A 22,734-nucleotide genomic window follows, 5' to 3' on the forward strand; every position below is an offset into this window, starting at 1 on the left:
CGACTACAACGTAAGTTTGCTAACCACTGACGTCGTCTACAGTTGACACCCGTGCCGTTAGCCGCTCTTCTTTACCCCTCACCTTCAAGCAGCCGGGGCATTCTCAATCAACTGCTGTCCCCGAGAATTCCCGCCTCCAGCATTATCAACGTTGATTATCTTATTAAATATACACGCGCTACGGTGTCCAGCAACTGGGTAACCGTTGACAACAGCCCCGCTACCGTCAATTGCCACAAGAGAGGCTGCGACGGGGGCAACGTCGTTGTCCAAGCTCCTGTTGCTATAACTATCAGTCAGGCAAACTAGTGCGCCGACAAGGAACTCTTTTTTCCAGTTTTCGCCAATGTGACGTTCATTACGCAAAAAATTCCGACGGGAATCGCGTAGCAGTACAAAGAAAGGACAACGATGAAGACGGTATTAATAACAGGGCCATAATGTTCATAATAATCATAACAATAACAACACAAAAAAGGACAGGTTATTTTACTGTTCACTAAGATGCAGCTATTAAACAAGTCTATGATATACGAAAAGGCGTCATTAATCAATCTCTGTTTGGCGTTCCCCGTTTACGGCGAAGGTCACTCACTTTTTTATTTCATGCCAATTTACTTTTCTGCGTCTATCTTCCACGTTTCCTTCCTTTGCTTTCCCGTTGGACGAAATAAATACAGTTAATTCAAGTATACTCAAATGATCGCCTGAAAAACCGCCATCTTTTTCCTTCTCCTGTTCCGCGTATATCTGCTTCTCTCTCTTCATCTACATCCTTTACCTGGCAGAACGTATTGTGCGAGTTCAGTCCATTTTAGCATTGCCCATATAGGACCGGTAGTGCATCCAACGCATGACCAGCAGCCATCATCTCCTTATGCTTTCCTCGGCATAAAGGAGTCATAGAGAACAAGATCCCCCTGTCCATCGTGGATCACCTGCTTGTTCACTACCCCGTGTCCCTGGGCTATGAACCCCGGTCCCCGGGTATCGGCACCCGGGAACAGTTCTACGGCACTCTCGTTTTTGACCATCGCATCGATCACTACGTTACCGAGCGCCACCATATTGCTATAGCTATGCAGGAGCAGCAGTCGTACTGCTATTTAGCAAGTTTCTTTCGTCTTAGCAGGATTTGTGCACGATCCCTCTATGCTGTACGCCATGGGACACTAGCTTTGCTCCGTCGTGGTATTTTGCCATCGTCTACCTTTCCGTCCAGGGTCTGCCTGTATTCCTGTGTATCTATATCTTTTCCCTAGGCCAAACCGGCAGCAACTTCGTGCTGTTTCGCAGCCGTCACTGCCCCATTCGATTGTTCGATGACAGACGGTTCGTGTTACTCCGTTTTAACGTCTGCCTGTGCAGTTCTGCGCTGAAAGCTCTGTGTTGTGTTTGATTTCAGCGACGGCAACCGCGGCTGCCGCTGCTCGCGCCGCCGCTGGGTCGCCGGCAGCTCACCCACTTAGCCAGCGCTCGCAGCCGCTCACTGGCACTCACTGACAGCCCCTTGCCTCGTCTGCGAATTCTATTCAACTATTCGTCGACGTTGGGGGACGCATGCGCGCCGACTCGACAACGCCACCTGGTGGTGCTCCGCGCAAGCACTTGTCTTCTTCTCTTGAGCATGGGAAACACCAAGTGAATAGAGCTTAGTGGCTGCGGCAGGGGTCCGTGTTACGCTTGCCTCTATGGCGAGCTGCTATCGCTACCGCTGCTGAATTGGCTACTGCCGGTGGACGTCGAACAGGGCAGGCGGTTGTCGCCCTGCCTGTCTGGCTGGCTAGCTGGGGAGCCGCCTTTCTTTCCTCTCTCAGCTGTGTACGCGTTTGTCCGCGGCGGTTACTGCTGTTGCCGCCGCCGCCGTCGCCGCTGCTGCGCCTAGCTCAATCGTTCTTGCGCGCGCCCTGTTGTCCCGTTCCGTTCATATGCATAGAACGTTGGCTCGCGGGGCCAATGCAGTAGCGCCGCGCTCCGATTTCTAGCACTGCTAACACTATTGCTGGCGACTACTTGTACGGAGACGTTTACTGCTGCGACAGGTAACCATTGTCGACCGGCTGCCTAACTACAATTAACTACTAGGGGAAAAAGAAAACTGCGGCAGGAACAACGGACGCCGGTAAAGACGATGCCGCTGCTGCTTCTACTGAGGTTTGCCAACGTGATGATGTCCGAACGTAAACGCAACGGTGCCTGAAACTCGGACCAGTAGAGATCAATTCGACTGGCAGACTTAGCCAACTCAGGAATATCAGAGCAGAGAAGAATTAGAGGAAAGACCACAGGAAAGAGAGCTCCCCAACAACCGGCTACTGCTAGTGAGGTTCATATGATGAGGATACGATGCATCCGAATCAAATGAGTTGTACTCGCGCTGGCCGACGTTAGGAACGAGATTTGTCACGAGTTTGCCCACCATTGACTGGGGCAGAGAGTTCTTGGCAGAAAAAAATGACTTAGCGACCCCTTTCGTAGAGAGAGAAACTTCAGAAAGGAGTGACACGCAACAGGATAAAGGTCAATTGACGTTCTCACTGGAGTTTCGAAGATCAGCAGTTTCGGCAGGAAGGTTAAGTCGCGAGTGTTGCGAACGAGATTAACGACACGAGCAAGCAGGACCGAAGCGAGAGAATAAAGAAAAACAGGCACGAAAATAAGCGAGGCAGCTTCATCTCATATCGGGTCGTTATAACGTTCGTTGAAGTTCGAGAATCGTCGTATCGCTGGCCAGTTTGTCATCATCCGTAAGTCGGACTTATGGTGCTAATGTTTCCAGCTCCCCTTCAATGACAGTAGACGTTCTCAACGAATTTTGAGAACGAATCCGCTAGCTAAACACGATTGCGGCTAGCCGACCAAGGTTCCATCTGTGATCTCGTAGCGTCCAACAAAACCCTTCCGTCTTCCCTCTGCTGATTCTTGAGAAGACTTCGAGCGAACGAGTTCTCACCTGTTTGCCCGCGTGTAGTCTTTCCTACTGTGTCATGCTGGATGGTGTCTGAGCGACCGCTGTGTGTGAGGCATTTCATGCGTGCAACTGATCCAGTAGTAGTCTGTGTCGATTTGTGAGATTCTGAAGGCGAGAGGTGGAGCCGTGTTCAACTCAGGAGCACTCCACGGCAGCAGAGAGCGCTGCGGTGGAGTTGAAAGGGAGCGCGCGGAGCTCAAACTCCACTCACAGCGCAGCCGCCGCTACCGCTACCACCGCCGCCGCCGCCTCGACCGCTGCTGCCACTGCTGCTGCTGCTGCTGCTGCTGCTGCTTCTCTATGAGCGATCCAGTATTGTTGCCGCTGGGTGTTTTTGCGTTCGATCCGAAAACAGCATCACCACCGACGACAGCGGCCACAGCATCTGGAGCAGCCCCCTCGAATGTTCGAAGTCGGCGATGTAAACACGAGGTGCTAGACGAAGCGCGCGCCCTTGAACTCAGCTTTGATTTGCTGGGGGCGCTTATATTAATGACAACCGCGCGCTGAGTTAGATTGGCCGATTGTGTGGGATAGTGTGATACGAATCGTATTGTGATACGCAGGTGATTTCGTATTGATACGACTAAAGGCTGGGAGTTTTGCGATTGAGCTAGTTGGGAAGATTGATTGGATTCCGTGCGGTGAACTGGTGGGCGAAGACCAGTCAAGTGATTATTGGGATGAATTTATTCGGTGATTGAGGAAGAAGGGTGCATGGCATTTCGCCGGCTCTGAAGGATATTGGCGCTGTAAAAGATCCCTTTGGATTTGTTATTCGACAGTTAGGAAGTTAGCGCAAACGTGATGTGATCTACTATTGAAAGTTATTACTGGAAGTGAAATTATAGTGAGTTACTGGTTGTGCGCGATCAACTAATGCCAGGTCGATCATCCTTTCATTAACTGGATTCATGTGTGCGCAACTGATCAGCTACTTCGTGGACGTAAAAACGTCTCCTGACGATTGTGCCGTTTCGCTCTATGGTTCACAGCGTACGAAATCATCATGTGCCGACGTGTTGCGCATCGTTCACAATTGTACAGCGGAAATGAAGGTATACGGCACATCAGATTATATTGATTATTGTAGTTCCTAGTTGACCTGTCACTTATAGGATCATTAATGATTCATTATCGCCGATTGTGTGTCGTGTTTCCGTGGGAGTGTGTGTGTTGAGGAACCATTCCTCTGTTGCTCTGAAGTGGCCGACGTTTTCATCGCGTGAAATCATCATTACCCCACACCCTCCTCCTCCTCCTCCACACAATGAACCGGTGACGAATCGTTCTACATTCAAAGGAATATTTGATGGTGAGTTGCAAAAATACCCATGATAACATCACTGGTTAGGTCATCAATAAGATGTAGAATAATGATACAGATGAAAACCTCAAATGAAACGAACGTTAACGTTGTTTGTTCCTACTAGAGCCCAGGATAATACCGAGGATCGCTAATCGCAGATTCAGTCGATGCAATAGCAGAACAAGCGTTCGTACCCGTTAATTAAGTGAAGATTGCATGTATTACTGATCTTACTGCTTGTTGCCAAAGAATAATTTTGTTGGACAGCTCACCTGACCTACACGTGTTACAGGCTTCTCGAAGTTTGGAGCCGCTGGGTCTGGGGAGCTGTGTCCGTCGTAGATCTACGAATCTATAAATCGAGCTACAGCTCAGCGCTTCAGCACGCTCATCGGTATGAGTACATCAAAGCGTATCTTTTAGTCTTAAATATTCGAATAATTAGCATTCTGCGTCCAAGGTAAACATTTGCTTTGTTTTTTACGTTCTTCTTTCCATCCTTACCAACACTCAAGCGCTCGATATGCTCGTGGATTGACAACAAGAGAACACCCTTAGGGTCTCTACAATATCTATATAGGTTAAGTAAATAAAACTGCAATATTTCTATTGCAAATAAGTGCAATCTCTACCTACATGAGATTACTGTTTTTACCCCACGTTTAGACGAGCGTGACGGGCACGACATAACACGTCGCCTGTTCATCCATCTGAGATGGGTTACGTCTCGCGTCTGTTATTGTTTTCTCTTTTTTTTTTTCTTTTTTTTTTTTTAATTTTACATCGTTCCTGTTCTGCGCTCTGCTCCTACGCCCAACAGCGACGATGTCTGTCGTAATAACCTTCGCAACGGTAGCCAACAGCACGGCAAGTGCGGTACGGAAGACCCCAACTACCGTTCTGCTGTATGTATTATACTCGATACGCTGGCGCTACAGTGCCGCAAACTTTATCGAGAGAGTTGGTGCGGCCTAAGCCAACGCGCTTCTTTCGTCGATGAGCCTACGCTGTCGCTGCTCTGTTACGTTTCGTTGCCACTATTGCTGGACGAGGTCCGTATTCCCGGCGATCACAACTATCTCTTGCTGTTATAGCGGAAGCAAATGCGCGATTACTGTGGTGGCCGATGTCCGTCTATCGGTAACTAGCGGCGATAGGCGATCGGCCCGTCGTCTGCATTACGTCAGAGGGGCCCCCGTTACTCGAGCGGACGCCGCTACACCAACAGCGCCGATCGCTGTAACGGCATGGAGATCGAAGCAGACAAAAACGCATAGACGTGTAGATGCCAGCTGATAACGGCTTCAGTGGAGACGTTCCTGATACAGAAGTTGTTGATGCGCTCGTATTCGAGCACAACCATCGATAGGGGCTGCCGTTGGGCAAAAATTAGTTCAAAATCAGACCGCGCGTCAACATGGCTTTTTCGATGCTGCCTAATATTAGCTTTCGGTAGGCAAAGCAATTTATGGCAGAGATATTGCTGCCAACCGGCATAGCAACCGATGGGCGATTACTGATATTTTGAGTACTTAATGCGCTATATGTTTTTAAACCCGATGAGTTTTTATGTATGCGTTTGACGAAGGATTTGGCCGCTGATGGCCTGCAATGACTTCTGGCGAGGCGTAATTTCGATTTGCTTCATGGATTAAACGGTTGCTCTTTTACATTTCTTCATTAGCGGGCTCGTCCATGGTGTAACGTGTTACGTTCCGCAGCAGCGGAACTGATCTATTGAAAATAGCCAGTTGGCGCCATTGTAAATGCGCGATTTAAGCACCAAAACAAAGATTCGCTATCAGATAAGAGTTCGGTAGAAGTGGAAAAAATCTACCACATGTGTAGACGTATCGTGTAATTACTGAAGATATTATATATATGGAAATAATAGTATATAAATACTTATTCTATAAGTATTTATATATATATAAACATACTTATGGAAAAATACTTATTGACAATATAAACATAGACGTACAGGTGGGGCAAAAGCGTGTTGACGGTTTAAAAAAGCATTTTACAGTTGAGGGCTCTCATTGAATATGTTAGGTCTCTATTGCAATAGCTTACACATATATTGCTGTTTTAACAGAGTTTCTAAGGGTTAAAAAGTTTCTAAAGGGTAAGAAACTTCTTTCATATTGCTAAAGAACTTTTGTCCCACTGTGTATTAATGTCAAATTCGATGCGAATTTAACAAACTTATATAATGTTGACGTAAAGTTATGTAAACGTGTCCAAATCGACGGATCCTATATAGCTGTCCGGTCAAACAGCTAACTAAAAGTTCCAGATGTTTCTGTCATACAGAAACAGAAACAGGGTTTTTTTTCCTCATTGGGCGCTTTTGCAATGACCCAATTGAACCCCACTCACTATCAGATAACGGCTCGAGGAAGTATGTGTGTAAAACCAAGAATTACCGATAATATTTTCTCCCGGTTAGAAACAACCTTCTCGTTGGTACGCAATTCGGTTTAAAAACGTCACGAAAATACACCAAGATAACGTGTTTTTCTTCTAAATTTAGAAACTTTTGGCTTGGAGGTTGTGTCTAGGTTCGAAATCACGCATAAACAAATATACGGCTAACTTTGCGACCCTGAAAGACTACGCCGGCTGTCTAAGATTAGCTAAGGGACCAATTGAACTAGACAAATGTCGAAAAATCCATTTAGAAAATGCAGGAAATATTATAGTTTCAAACAACATCCTGTTCGGGTGCAAATAAAATGTTGTAAAATCAACAAGGTAAACCTAGATGGACCGTCTCGGTCTTGTCGGATTCGATCAGACAAGACCGAATTGAACACGAATTAGCTTTCTTTATATATTTGTTACAGAAGCTGTGACATGAATGCAGAGGCACAATTAAGTGTGTAGCATAACAGTGTCCTGGTGCTTTTCCCACCAAATGTTCCCACTTCCCTCAATGGACCAGCGGAGAAAGATTTTACAAGTTTCGCAATATAGCTTGCCGTATACGACTGAACTCGATGACAATATATAGGGATTTTTAGCAAACTTTACAAATATAATTAGCAAATCAGCCAAACTAATTTATGAAGTTTATCTACTAGTTATGTTTTAATCACTGCGTGATTACGGTTAGTTCTGAAGGTGTCGAGCAAGATTATCGACTCAAACACCTCCAAACATCTTGGAGTACTTTTTTCACCCCTCAATTACGTTTAGTAGAATATTACTAAAACAAAACTCACATAAAAAAGATTCTATGCGTCCCTCTCGTTTGTGGGGCGTCCGTATTCCAGATATAAACGAGCCATGTTCACTGTTTCTATATCACTATTTCTTATTATTAGAAATGTTTCGAATGTTTTTTTTTCGTAAAAAAATTAATAATAATAATGGATATCGCTTGTTTTCGCCTAGCGACAAGGTATATTATTATTATTACTGCTATTACGACTATTACAACTAAAGTTAGCACTGTTCACCCAAGCAACTTGAAAAAATAGAGACGCCTCTGCTCTGTTCGATTTTGGCCCACTACAATCATCTAGCCCCAATGTCCAACCGTTCATCCACTCGGCCTTCCTTTCCGTTCTCATTTCGAATAGGCATCGCATTTCTGCCGAAAGAACAAACGGACGGAAGACATCGTCCAGCGACTATCGACCGGCAGAAACGGAAGGGGCAAACCATTCGTACGACTACTCTAGCAGCAGTAGGAGCATCCATTGCTGCTGCTGCTGCTGATGTGGCTGCGTGCCTCCGTCCCTGTTCTAATACCCTCGGCCACCGACACTGTAAGAACCCCTTCCCCTTCAACGGGAAAACGTGAAGTAGGAAGAGGCTGGTCAGGGACAAAGCGGCACTGCGCCTTTGGGGGAGACTACTTAGACTGCAGCACGGCTCGCGTCGTCTGCTTCTCTTTTGGACCTTCTCAACGTTTCTTTGCCTTGCGTTCTCGTTCGTCTGCTCCTTTTTTCTCCCGCCATGGTATGAGCATGAGTGGCATCCCGTTTCTCCCTTTCTGCTTCATATGTCCCCTTATGCCGCTATTTCACGGGGGCTGCCATGGGACCCGTTGCCTCTACAGTTCCCCTGCAGACGTCACCCCACAGCCGATCTCGTTTCTGCAGCATTACTGCCTATTGCCATCGGCACCGAGTCCACCGCTGCCGTCGCTTCGTTTGCTTCTAAGGCAGCAGTTGCCGCCATTGCTGCTCCTGCCAACACAGCAATAGTGCTTCTGCAATCGTCCTCCAATACTACTTCTTAAGCATTGCGGCAGGTTGGAGCAGGACGCAACAGCGAGTTAATGCTGTCGAGCCGTACAGGCACGGCAAGCCAAGCATTGAACGAGCCCCTGGTAGGATTGGACTCTCTCTGCCATCGTGTTGCTGCTGCTGCTACTGCGGCAGCGGTCGTCGCGGCGATGGCCAACTCGTAATTTGGGCTCCATTTTCGGTTGTAGAAGTTGGCCGAGCTGGCTGGGACTACGAGCGTCGGACAGCGTGTGGCAGTGGCGTGGCAGGACCCGGCGTCCTGCTTCACTCTCCGGCGGGGTGTTACCCCCAGGGGTTTATCATGAGGGAATGAGCAAGAGAGAGAGAGAGAGAGGAGAGAGAGAGACAAAGAAGTGGTGTCGGCAGGAAAAACGGTGCGCGACTAAAGATAGCAAGGGGCGTAATATGGGGATGCGGAGGAGCAACTTCTGTGTGCCACTGGCGTGGAGTGTGGAGGAGTGAAGAAGGAATAGCTCAATAGCCGTAGAATGCTCCCGCTGCCGTCGCCGTTCGGGAATGTCGTGGGTACCAACGAAGACCAAAGGCCCAAGCGACGACGGAATAACCAAGGGATGCTGCAGTAACAGCACCAATTCCATTGGGCAGGCGGCAGACAGGCTCGCTGACCGGATAGTTCCGCCGCCCCTCTCTCTTCCTCTGTTGGTACATTCGGTTGAATCCGCTTGTCCTGGGTTAGGTTAGGGTTTTAAGAGCGGGCTACAAGACCGGGCAAGGCCTAGGCAGTCTGACGGAATGAGGCCCCGTTAGCTAAGCAACGCTTGCTAGTTGGTTGCCAGTAACCGGGGTATTGGTGGCTGATGAAGGAGTCCAGGGTTGCACACGTAGAATAAGGAAAGATCGGAGCCTACTTCATTGGTCAGAAAATGCGGTGGCAGAGTTTCGGGCTGATGGGGTACGGAGTTCGACAGAGACGGGAAAGGAAACCCTAAGAGGGAGGGGGTGGCCAAGACAGAGAGCTGGTTAGAGAAGGGTTTCGAGCGAAGAAACCATGAAGGCGAAGCAGAGGCGTAGCTGCTAGGAAAAAACCGACGGCTGGCCCCCGTTGGCTAGCTGGCTGGGCCTACGCGATGAGGAGGAGGGTAGCACAGGCTTGCAAGGAATCTAATCATAATGAAGAGGCAGATCCCAATATTCCAATATATAGCGGTGGCTACGACGGCGGCGGCAGCCTCCATCGACACTGCCGCTTTTACCAGAGTGGCCTGCTGCCGGTGCTCCTGCATTTGCTCCCGCTCCTCTTGCTTGCTTGCTCGTTCGCTCCGTACTGCGGAGACTGCTACGGCAGCCGCTGGGTGCTGCTGCCGTCGGCAAAGGAGAACCCTCCCGATCGATAAATTACAAGAAAAGAGAAAGGAGGTCCGAGTGCCTCACACAGACGCTCGCTATCCGCAGACGCTCACATACGCGTCGTCGCACACGCACATACAGGAAAAGAAAGCTGTCCAACCATTCACCCGTCGAGCCGTCCACATCTGGCAGCGAGCAAGCTATACCAATAAGCGATAACAGGAGGCCGCGGTCCTGTGTTCAGCACACAGTGTAGGAGGCAAACCGTAGGCTTCGTCGCCTATAGTACATACACACACATACACTTTATACAATAAGGGAGCAGAACGTGGGCAAGACGTAGGTAAACCGAAATACAAACGTACCATCATTACGACAACAATATTTTTGGCGCAGACAAACTCCAGTACAATAACAGTCATGGAAATTGTGATGATCGTCTTGATCCGGAACTCGTCGTGGCCAACTAACAGAAGACGACTTGAAAATGACTTGTATTTGTGAAGTAAGTTTGAAGGGGTGAGCCATGATGAGGCCGCTTCCAATGCCAGCAGACCAAAACGCCGAACGAGAACAGCCCTTACCGAACGCTCCGACGCCGCAGGATACCGTAATGACGCTGTATGTTGGCCATGTTAACCACCTTAGGAGCCCTTGCCACTGCGGCCCTTTCACACATCATGCTTCTAGGACGGAGGTGATGGCACTAAGGCGACACGGGTCGCTGTCAAGCCACGCGCAACAGCCTTCGCCAGCGCCGACACGAGCTGCAAGTGAGGTTACGATGGAGCACGGGTAGGACCAAGAGTTTGCAGAGAGGCCGATGACGGCCCGGCCTTGTCTCTCAATTTGCTTCACAGACGCTTCTCTGTTCGTCCGCCTCCGCCACTCCTCGCTTTTATCGAGCTAGAAGAGACAGCGGGTGAGGGCCGTTCCGCGCAAAAGCTATATCAACGACAGAGTATGGTAGCCTTAATGCTGACGAGTAACGAGTTCTGACGAAAGAACGGTGGCTAACGGAGTCCAAAGCTCAGGCTGGCGCAGGTACAGGAATCTGGGAGATAAAAACGGGAAGTCGGAAACGGGTTGCTTTGATGATGGCATACGATTGCCTAAGGACGCTTAAGGAAGAGAAGAAAGAGTGAGAAGTCGCACAAAAAGAGGAAGAGAAACACTTTTTCAAGAAACGGCGCCATGGAAAAGATATATGGTTAATATATGCTCCATGCAAATGCAGTAGCAGCCTAGGGATAGGTATGAGCAGTAATGCTGTACAAAATTGGATGTTTATAAGACTAGATAACTAATGTAGGAGCCTCACGTGCGACGACCAGACGACAGTGAGGCGTTTGTTACTTCGAAACACGTGACCGGTACTGATGATTATCACGATGTGGCTGGCATTACGAATGCGTGATGATGATGATGATGATGATGATGATGGTTTACCAGAAAGAGGACAGAATCGAAAGGGCCTGAAAGTGGGCTGCTGGAAAAATTTGTATAACAATGTGCTCAGTTTACCCGAAGTGGTGCCGTTTTTTTACTGGTTATCTTACCGCCGGTCTTCTGTGTGATAGTTTCGGGGGATTATCCGTTGGTTGAATATTGAATCACTGAATTGTTGTTTGTGATGTGTTTACGACCGTCGTAGCGGATAATAAAATATCTTTAATGTAATAATAATAATAATATATAGTTCACCATGAAAACAATGAGAATAAATTGCTTTAATAATTATTTTAATTACTGCGATTTGTTAGAGTGGGGCCAACCTTTACAAATGATTCAAGAAGTTCAGCTGAGGCTAACGCACCTCCATGTAAAGACCAAGTTCCTGCAAATTATCACTGACGATGACACAATCATTTTTTTTTTTAACTTTAAAAGTAGGCTGTTACCAGCGTGATATGTGGCTGCCTTTACTGCGACAAAATGTAGAGCCACTCTCGATAAACACCATTTCGTGAATGGACGTGGTGTTTCAAGTTCGCTGTATGCGTCAACGTATGATGTGAAGTTAACGTAACACCTTTGTCATAGTACGTTTTACGTATACACACCGGGCAGCGTATCGGCGAATCATTTCTACCTAAGCTACATTGTTTGACGGTATTACCCGATACAGATAAAGACGCATGCGCATAACCGTTTGATTTCCTCTTATTTTTTGAGATTATCTCTTCGCTACTATACACCTACATAGGCAACGTATGTACATCACTGAAATTGACAGAATTCGATAGTTACAGATTCAAAGGGATTGTTGTTACCGGTATTATCCCGGTGGTTTTTTTTTTTTTTTTTGTTAATTAACACACCACTGCGGCAAGTACATCGATATCGATAACACTGAATATTTTCCCGTTTTTTTTCTTTGCCCCTTACTCACGCGGATGCTGTCAGAACTGTGTTTGCGACTATCGTTGTTGATTTTCGTACATCATACATCAATGTGTTTATCGTAGCCGTTTGTGGATGTCTGTATGAACTCATATATATATATATATATATATATATATGCATCCCGCGGTAGTTTATGCTGTTTCTAACATTTCCTTTGCCGATCGGTCCTGTGCCGGCGCGGGGCCCCGCAAACACCCTGGCGAAATGTCCATCCAGCAACGCAGAGCTCATTATAACCAAAGTGAACATTGTTGAGGCTGGCGCTACGAACTGCATAGATACCCGTTGCCGACTGAATATGAATGTTGTTCCAACAGAGTTCTCTATACGGTAACAGCCAGTGGCATAGCTCGCGCTGATATCGTTGCTATAACATCGCCACGTTCGACTATCTATATATTCCATTACGCTAAAAGTTTAGGGGGCACGAATTGGGCTAATTTTTATGAGTTTACCGTAGTTAATCTTGGTCCACAATCGTGGTTTTTGAGGATGTGACCCAATCTGCTACCATCACAATCTCATTCAAAAGAAACCACATGTGGCACGCGATCAACGACAACGACACAATGAGGCATCATAACGACCCCACTGTGACTTCAATCTTTATTTTTGTATGTAGACATATTTATATACGGATGTGAAGCTGAACTGTACTCTGTCTTTAAAAGTTCCTTTAATTTTTCTGGAAAATTACCGCTCCAAAACATCCTGTTGCAGATATGCCCGAGCTATAGTAACTCATGTGGCCCCCTCTCGCTCTACCTCATATGACGTTCAGGCTAGTTACACAATACAATTCACTATAGTTACGCCTACAAAAAACAATTTGCTGTTTTAGAAAATCTTGCTTGTGACAATGAACTGGCCGTTCTACCTAATTATTTCATAATTGCATAAACTTTTGATTGAATACGAAGAGAAGACATTATTACCTGGCCCGAACAGACCCGCCCTTTGAGCTGGCATACTCAGTAGCCTGAATCAATGTTAAATTTCTAAAAAATGCCGAAATTTTAATAGCATTTTTTGTCAAGTCTCGAAGCAACCCATATAAGTCGATGGCCATACCGTGCGCCAGTTCCATATATCATAACACAGCACATAACACATAACATCATAACACATAAAAAAAAAAAGTAAATCAACAAATAAGACCGGTAACATTAATCAGTACAATTAAAGATATCAGCAAAAAACAATGCAGATACGGTTACTGTTGTTGCCAAGCTTGCAGTCCGATGAGCGTCAAGATGAAGGTTTACTCGTGCTAGGCGCCAGCCGTCTTAACCCGCGAATTATCTAACTGATATGATGAACATTCAATTTTTCCGTAAAATACCTATAAAATTTATGATAGCGGGAACGATTTGATGTACATAAAATTGTGCTTAGCCACATGTTCTTACTAATGCTGATTTTCAATAGAAAATAGGATTTTAAGCATATAGTACACATACAACACAGGCTGGTATCAATAAAGTGTACACTTACAACGTTTGATAACCGTATGATAACACCAAGTGCCCCTGCTGGGCATCCTTCATAGAACTAGAAAAATGTCGATAAAATCTACTACCACAGTTAGGGGTTCATTTGCGCCTTCTAACCTATCATTGTATCTCGGTCACTGAAAATATTGCAGATGTGCCGTTCAGTCACAGTTGAGACATATGTTGACTGCCTAATTAGCTGTCGCTCACCGGTAAGGCCACCAACAAAGGACCCTAATAGCTCTTTCCGTTTTTTCTAACAGTTATTTACGAGCTAATTAGTTCCTCACTATCTTTTTTTGCTTGAGTATTTTTTATTGATAGCTAGCATTTTTTTTTTTACTTCTTTTAGGTTATCAAAGGCTCGGAATCGCCTATTTCTAGATCTAGCATCAATAATTTTCCCCCTTGGGAGTATAAGCGGAGTAGGTTTTACCGGACCTATCTATGATCTGTGGTATATTTATGAAACAGTACAGCAGCCATCAGTCTTAATAATTATAACGTATATTCCCTAATAGTTTATTTTAATAATTATTAATATCTGATACTAATCTTTTTCAACGCTGAGGTTTGAGCTAGCGTGACGGTATATTTGTTAATTACGCACTCAAAGACATGCATATCAACCGTCCAGGTCACGCATCCCTAACGTGTATTTGAGCTCAAGGGACGATACGATCACCAATTTGGTACTTAGTCGACACCCAGAGATAATGATCCCTGCGAAAATTAGTGATCTGGCAAGCAAAAATTGCTTCGACATCAATTCGTCTAATGTCAGATCATGCTATCGAGCCTTTATCCACTTTTAAGATGGCGCCATCAAATAAAATCAGCGAACTGCTAGAACTTAATTGAAACCACATACTTGTAAGAAAAAAAAAAAAAAAAGCTACCACAAAAATAGCATCTAACTATATTCAGTAACTAGGTGTCCAGACCTCTACCATTTTGCCCCTAATATTACTCTGTGCAGTCGTAAATAACCGTATCTGGGTGAGTGTGTATTAGATGGATGCTTAGTCGTTACAGGTTGTCATAGCTGGTGCTGTTATGGCTGAGGCATGATGCGGCCATGATGCTCGGTGTGGGACTATGAATGCAGGCGGACAGTTTTGCGCAACAGACGATGGACCTTTTTATGAGACGATTTTTTTCTATTTGCTTGATCCATACGCGGCAGGGAGGGAGGGAGGGAGGGAGGAAATGTCAGACTGCGAGGTCTGGTTAGAGGTTAGCAATCGAAACTTTGCGATAGTGACGTGATTGTGTTAAGGACGAAACGATTCCATGGCGCTTGGGGTGCGAAGCGTACAATACAGGGGCATAGATGCGCCTTTATAGAGCCTGATTTACCGCGGGGAAAAAATTCTGCTACATACACGGAGGAAAGAAGGGAGTATTGAGAAGTTTTTCGTCAGGTGTTGCGTATAAAAGGTGTAAACGATAATCATTTCCGAAAAGGAATTCTTGACCATTTTACGTATAAATGTACATAAGATTTCGTGGAACCTTGTGTTAAGAATAGGTGCTTGACGCTATGCCAAATAAATATTGCGCAGGGCTTATCCACACAGAAAACAGTTGAGGGCCTGAAGACAGAGCCTTTACTTGAATTGAGGTTTACCAGATGGTAACAGCTCGTTTGGATGGTAAGGTGAACCGCTGGATATGTGATATCGCATAGTTGCCTGTGATAGGTACTATAGTAAATAAGCTTGCTTCCTCTTGGTTATTATTGTAATTACCAAGATAATAGGGTGCCATGTGGCAATCGTTTCACTAGTGGTAATGCCAACGCAAGGAAAGTTGCCCCTTGCTAACTGCTACTGACAAGACGCCGGTTAGAAAACGTTTTTTTCTGTTACAGGGATACGATGAAAATGCACGGTTACGTGGTAGACGTTATATTGCAAGTCGCCGCCCAGCTTCAATTGATGGGCTCGGCCATGTGGCACTGAAACATGGCGTCAAATGGGAATGAGTGGACTCTAATTGCCGCATGGCCGTGACCCCGTTTACAGCGATAAAGTGCCGATGATTCTAGCAGGAAATATTGTATCATATGTGTTAGTAAATATCTGTAGGCTTCAGGTAGCCCGATATAGTTCGCTGTTTTGATTTTAATTAAGCACCCAATTGAGCTTCGTGGTGTCATTGTCGGTATTTTACAACAAAGCAGGCATATCAGTCTGATTTAAATTGGACTAACACAGTTACCCATTACTTGTATAGCATGAAAAATAGATTGACAATGCCTTAAATACGAGCTATGGCGTTCGATGTGCCTGAAGTATAAGTTTTAGTTTACACATGTATAATGTTTAGTCACCCTTTCGGGGTAGTTTATGTTGTTAGCCGGAAGCGTCTGTGTTGTGGAATATAAGACTAAGCTGGATTTCTCAAGAGGAAGATCAACTTGGAGCCTTTTCCTTGTACTGTAACGTATGAAGATAACCAGATCGGTTTATTTGTGTCCACAACCTGTTAGATCATTCCTATAGAAGTTGAGCGTCAGGTTAGGATCGCATATTTTCCACTTGTACGCATATTTAACCATTTGCCTATTTTTCTTTTGTTTTGATGAGCGCACACCCTGTAGCTAAATGGACTCATACCCGTGCTACTATTTTTAATTTTCCTGCTATTATGAACGAAGCGCGTTATGCGGACATGCATAACGGTCGATTCTCGCAAATTCAATCGACAGTGGCCTTCTCCACGTGAATTTTCTAGCGTTTTTGTGCCTAAGCGACACTCAACTACATTGAACACTATGCTATGTTAAAGATTATAGAATAATCGTCTACTAGGGTTTCTAGTCCAAGTAAAAATGACAAATCTGCTTCCGTTGCCGGCATTTCAAGCTTGTCTCTCACATCTGGCTCTATGCGAATGCTGAGCCCCTCAGGAACACTGGTCCCTTGATTGTCAGCCAAAATACCAATGAGCGGGTTGCCCACGGAATCAGTGGTTCGGGTTAGATTGGACGTAGAGGTATATTTCTAGAGAACTTTAGTCTGCGGCTCAGGCACGCGCTCGTCCTCTGCAAAGCACGGACCGCAAGACGCCGATTATTCCCCTGTCGTTATCCTAGCACCGGATGCTATTTAGCGGGAGGAACCGGAAAAGCCTCTTGCAGAAAAATCGACCAATGCCAAGACCGTCATTAGTGGTGGGTCGGGTATAGAATTTACCGGGCAAGACGAACAGTCTTCTCGGGAACTATAGGGCTTTTCTAGCTATTTCTAGTCACACTATCTATCGCAATGGCGGTGACATAGTAACTAATCGACGACATCCTGTGGTTGATACTGTTAAAGCGGGAGCGAGGAAAAGTGCAATTAAAACAGAGTACCGAATCGGAGCTGCGGCTGCTACAATCCGCGTGTTGGCTTATACAATGCGTGTGCGGGCTATGCAAAAGTCTGTTTGCCCTAGGACTCTTGGGCCAAAGAGTTTTTTTCGTGCTTGTAGCAGAGAATGCATATGCAGACATCGCTAGTTCTTCTAACACAGAAAAAGGAAGGGACAGACGAGTAAGCACGCAGGCCCGAGTAGATTCTGAAGGGGGCCCAACTGGTTGGAAGAAACGGAAGCATGAGAGGCTTCTTGTTGACGATGTCACCATTGCAAAAACAAGTTGACGAGAGGAAACTGTCGTTCGTCGTTCTAACTACTGAATAACTAAATGTATTATTAGCGGGCGTCTCCGTACTACCGAAAGACAGGACCTGCTAACTACGTGCAGCCCCGCCGAACACTACTATAGAACCTGGCGTAGACGTTACTGGTATACGGAGACAAGGAAAAAAATAGGTACGCGAGTGTGGTTTCGAAATAGCTATTTCACTAAAGCTAAATTGAAAGTTTGGTCAAGGAAAAGCCCAGTTTTCGACTAACTATTTCGACCATCCTGACCCGAATCGGCTGAGCCATGTTGATTGACCTTAGACAACGGCTAGTTGACGACTAGAGATTCGTGCAGTGATTCCAAAACTCCTACACAGCTCAAGCCTTACTGGCTGCTTCCGCTTAACGAATACTAGCTAAAACAATTAAGACCAGTGGAAAAGAAGTAGAAGTTTAGCCGTCCGGACACCAAGAGATTGCGGGCTCATGTGCCCTGCCCGGGTCATTTTGGAAGGAAGATCTTGCCGTATGATGATTAGTTTTTGATGATGACGGTTATTTATGGCTGACAACGACCAAGTAGTCAATTAAGCTGGACAAGTGAATAGAACGTGTTTATTTCACAGAAAAGATGATCATGTGTGGCTCAGCGGCAAAGGCCTGTCGTTCGTTGACGGGTCTTTGAACAGAGCCATAAGAGACGCATAGCAATGGTATTATGCTATATGTAAGAGTAAACGATACATTTACGGTTGGCACTTTTTGCTACTGGTTATTGAGGGGTTGATGACAAAGTGCGCCGTACCATTTTGCCAATTTCGTAGATTCTGGCTAGGACGATCTACATAGCCTTTTTAATTTGCTGAATAGTATTTTCGATATTGTCAAGTGAGCATTGTATCTGTGGCTGTATATAGCTAATTGCTAAACCCTGATTCAGTCTTATGTTGACAACGTTGAAGTGCACAGTTAGATGTTGGGATCTACCGCAGGTGCCCTAGTATTTGAAGAATAGATCCGAATAGAATTTATATACATATCTATATTTATACGGCCGTATTATTTAGAAGGACAGCGAATCGACAATTTAACTACTATTTGTAGTTTTGAGGTGGCTAACATCTAGCCAAACCTACGACATCGTGCCGCCAGTAAATGGGCCCCTATGGAGATATCTTCTGTGCACAAATCGAAGACATCACAGCGTGCAGTTGTGCACCGCGCACGTATAGAACCGGTTAATAAAGGCGTTTTCGCAGTTGTGGGACAGCACCGAATGCTGCTGACGCCTGTTCATGTTTTGCAGACGATATTGCATTCGGTATCGATGCTATGAGACTTCTGCTGTTGTTGTATCAAGGGAACAATCGAGAAAAGAGCTTGGATCGGCTTGGTCAATCAATCGGCCACTGTCGCTGAAAGTGAAGCAAATCAGAGAAGTCTACCTATCCACAGCGTTCCAATCCGATCGGCTAGTTGCCCAGACAGCAGTTGAGTTTCGCCTCATCGTAAGCGAGAAACGACCATTGACAGCAATAGCCGTAACAGGAATAAAGAGGAGGAAAAAGAAGCTATAAGAAAAACGAGCTGATCGCAGGACCGCTCACATGCCGACCCAGCTCCTGTTGGCGAGAAACAGTTGACGCCGATTGCTAGGAGAAGTAAAGAAAGTACCGAGAATACCAACTCTTTTGCTCGCCCGAGGGGGGCGAAAGCCTATGGAAAGCAGCTAGCGGACCCGTCCGACGATTTAGCTTTGTATCCAATCATATATATACACATACGTATGTCCGTCTCGTATATATTATGTAAGTATGGATGGCGTGGTCACATTGACGCAGCACCGCTATTGCTGCTCTTATGCGACCACTGCATTCGTGGAAGCCATTTGTTCAGTTGTTACCGGCAAAGTCGACGTAATTTTACGCCACAGTTTTGCCGTCAGTGTCGCGCCGTCAGTGTCGCGCCGCGCCGCGTCGCGCACACGGTCGGCTTCGTCACCAACTGCTCATTGGCAACGTTGGAGATTATACCATGCCGCACATACGAAAGTACATGAACCAGAATCATATACATATATTCACACATATATGTACATATATTTAGTCTGAGACTGAAGAGTATATCTATAGACGTGTAGACGCTCGTTGTCATCCTCGATAATTGGCAAGGGTGCGCCTTGATCGCGAGTTTGTGGTGATGCATCGGTTTCGTCAGGGTTCTGATACAAACATGCGCTCGATAGTTTGCCTTTTCATGTTGCCTGTCGCTGGCGCTACCGTCCACAGACGGGGCTGCATTAACAACCCGCGGTCGCTCGTAAAGCTTCGGCCGCCTCTCCGCGATCGCAGCCTGCTATATACACGAACTTCATAGCCACAATCAGTGATAGTAGTCACGCGAAAAGCAGAAGCTTCTCTTTCGCAATTACTCCAAATCTCGAGTGTTGGACGCGGACCCAAAATTTTCGAACAACTGATGAAGCTAACTTCGTAGATACGCATTGACGCTGCGACTAATAACTTTGTTACCGGATGCTGTATACATTTTTCGGTGAACGGAACCCTGCCTTGGTGAAGCTCTGCTGATACATGTATATATATATATACATGTATACTTTGCATTATATGTTTTGCAGGAATATCTAGAGAGAATGTTTTTGACGCTCGAGCTACTACTAGGGAACCCTGACATGGTTTCTATTCATACGGTTCTCTGCACATGCATAATAGTACTGTATTTTTTTGTCAGCGTTACTTTGAGCTGCCGAAAGAACTATTCGACTATAGAATTGTAGAAAAGAAAAGGGGTCCTATCTTGGTAGCTCCTAGGTCTTTAACAGTGCACATTTTATCGCGTTAAATTAATTCCATCTTTGACGTTCTCAGCTGCAAGGTCGTCGCTATCGCCATTGGAAGATGCGTCAGCAACTTCGTACTGTGCTCCCACACACGCCCTCAGCATCGATGTCTCGCTTAGATCTTTGCACGGAACGAAGTAATATAATGGCGGAAAGGTTTCAGCCTAATACTCCGTTCATATGCGTAAATTAAGCCTGCGTTGGGCCGGCGCCAGTCTCTGCGGCTTCGTCGCTTGTAGGACCACCACAGCCGCCAGGTCCGGCCGGCCCCCGATCCGACAACGTCTTACACCTGCGGCTGTCGGTGCGGTTATGCATATATCATATCAAGCGAAGACAACTTGCAGCTGTTGCTAATATTTATAGGTCCACTAGCGGAGCAGCTGCATGGCCGTCACTCTTGAAGTCGAGCTATAGGCACTTGTCCACTTTACGGTGAATAGAAGCAGAGTCTTGCCCGCTCTGGCGGAAAGAAAGGATTGAGCACGTTCCTGAGGCCTTTACCATCATCACCATCACTAGAATCATTACAACCATTGGACCAGAATTGGTAGCTGTAAGAAGAGAAACATCGGCAGGAGCAGCATCTTAAACATCGGCGTCGTCATCGTAGACTGCTGGATCCACCATTACGGTCAACGGCCGCCATCCATATTATCAAGCTTTGAGAGAAACGCGAACATTTGTCATAATATTGGACATGTAAAGAAAACGCATCGCGCACGCAAGAAACGAAAATAAGGAAAAAAGTGTCGAGGAAGAGCGAGCAAAACAAATCATCTCAACATCCGATCCGCCTCAGGATGCAGCTCAAACGGAAAACCGTTGTATCGCCAACAGACTATGGCATCCTAAGCCTGGCGTGCGTTTGCTGCTGATTGAATTGTTTTACTGTAGTACTTCAGATTACCACACAAATAGCCGAAACACTCTGCTGTCTGCTACAAAGAGTCGAAGTGGTCGTTTTGTCGTCTGTATGTCGAAAATTGCAAGCCGTAGCAACAAGGGCGGGCAAAGTGTTGGACCTCTGCAAAATGCCTCTTGTACTACGCGGGATAGACAGGATCTAAAGGAATGCCCCATTTGTAGGTGGGTAAAAGGGCATTAGCGATTAATAGCCACTGTGACGCGGGCATCGACCGTGACGGTAGACGTGACAAGGTTATTTGTGAGAAATTGGCGAAGCTAGGACCGTTGCAGGCCAATAGAAACAACGACGGGAAACGATAGACGCAGCAAACGATGAGCTAGAGAATAGTACGGAGTGATATTCGAGAAGATCGTCATAGACAGTTGCGTGGATGATGCACGAGGGAAAATAATTAGCAGTAGATTAACTGCAGACATTTTATAGTTTCTGTTAGACTGTAATTAGCGGAATAATACGGTAGAGATGCCGGCACAACAACTGTTACAATAGTAAAAAACAGTAACAACGTAAGGCCATGCTGCTTACTGGACCCTCGTTACGAACTATCAAATAGTGCCATAGAAAATGGTGAAACAAAACGTAAGGTGAAATGGAAAAGCTAAGCTTAAACGCGTATTACCACAAACATTACATATAATTATTTAAATAAATCAATTATGTTAACTGTACATCTAACCTAGAATTTTAGTAGCGCTGAAAAAATTCTGCTGGTTACACGTAGAACGGTAGTTACCGGACATTTTTTAACCGGACAATTATACATGCATCATGGCGTCCGCTAAATACATCCCTGTGATGGTGTAGCCGTAGCGTGCAAATAGTTACATAGTCTCGGTTGGAGACCGAGCATAGACAAGCTTCATTTCGTGTTGGAAGACGCCATCAGCCGTTGAAAGCTGCAATAGGACAGACTCACCTGAAAGTAATGCTTGATACTCTAATCCAGCTGGTAAATATGTTCCTCAACTTTATTAGTCATCGGATCCTGACAACGACCGGCTTGCTTCTCGACGTACAACTCTGCCACGACTGCCTTTCGTTGGTCAGCGTGGGTGCTGATTCTGTGGGATCGTTCATGTTTTTTACGAGCACAAGGCTTTCATCGTTTGGCCCACTGCCGAAGATAGCGCGCTATTTGGCCTTACACCACCAGTAGCGCGTTGATAGTCGCGTCACACATCGTTTTGAGTGTAGCTTGGTGATCATCGTGTCCCGGACGGTAGCGGCCCGATCCGAGGGTGGTCCTCCGATGGGCGGTGTAGCCGAGATGGGGCACGAGGGGGCAGATCAGTTTGCTATAAAAGATCCCATGCCTAGTCCTTCCATCATACGAGGGCAATTCCGTTGTCCCTGTCGCGTGCTTACTCCCACACTACTGGGACTTCTTCTTCTTCTCGCGAGTTTACGCTTCCTACGCAACTTTTACTCCTCTCTCTCAGCCAGCGACGGACAAGGGTTGCTCAACTGTCCTTAGATACCCCCATCGTATTGATGAACAGCCCGTACTTTCAACGGACTGAAAAACACACAAGCAGCAGGGGGTGAGCAACCCTTCTCTGTCGTC

The 22,734-nt window shown here is 46.0% G+C and overlaps 1 protein-coding gene across 3 annotated transcripts in view; it reads right to left on the reverse strand.

Moving 5' to 3' along the window:
• The window catches only part of LOC111245274 (uncharacterized), a 344,964-nt gene that overhangs the window by 194,348 nt on the left and 127,882 nt on the right, over positions 1 to 22,734 (reverse strand). The window lies entirely within an intron of this gene.

The sequence above is a fragment of the Varroa destructor genome, unplaced genomic scaffold (genome assembly GCF_002443255.2).
Source record: "Varroa destructor unplaced genomic scaffold, Vdes_3.0 BEIS01000002.1, whole genome shotgun sequence".
Classification (NCBI taxonomy): Eukaryota; Metazoa; Arthropoda; class Arachnida; order Mesostigmata; family Varroidae; genus Varroa; species Varroa destructor.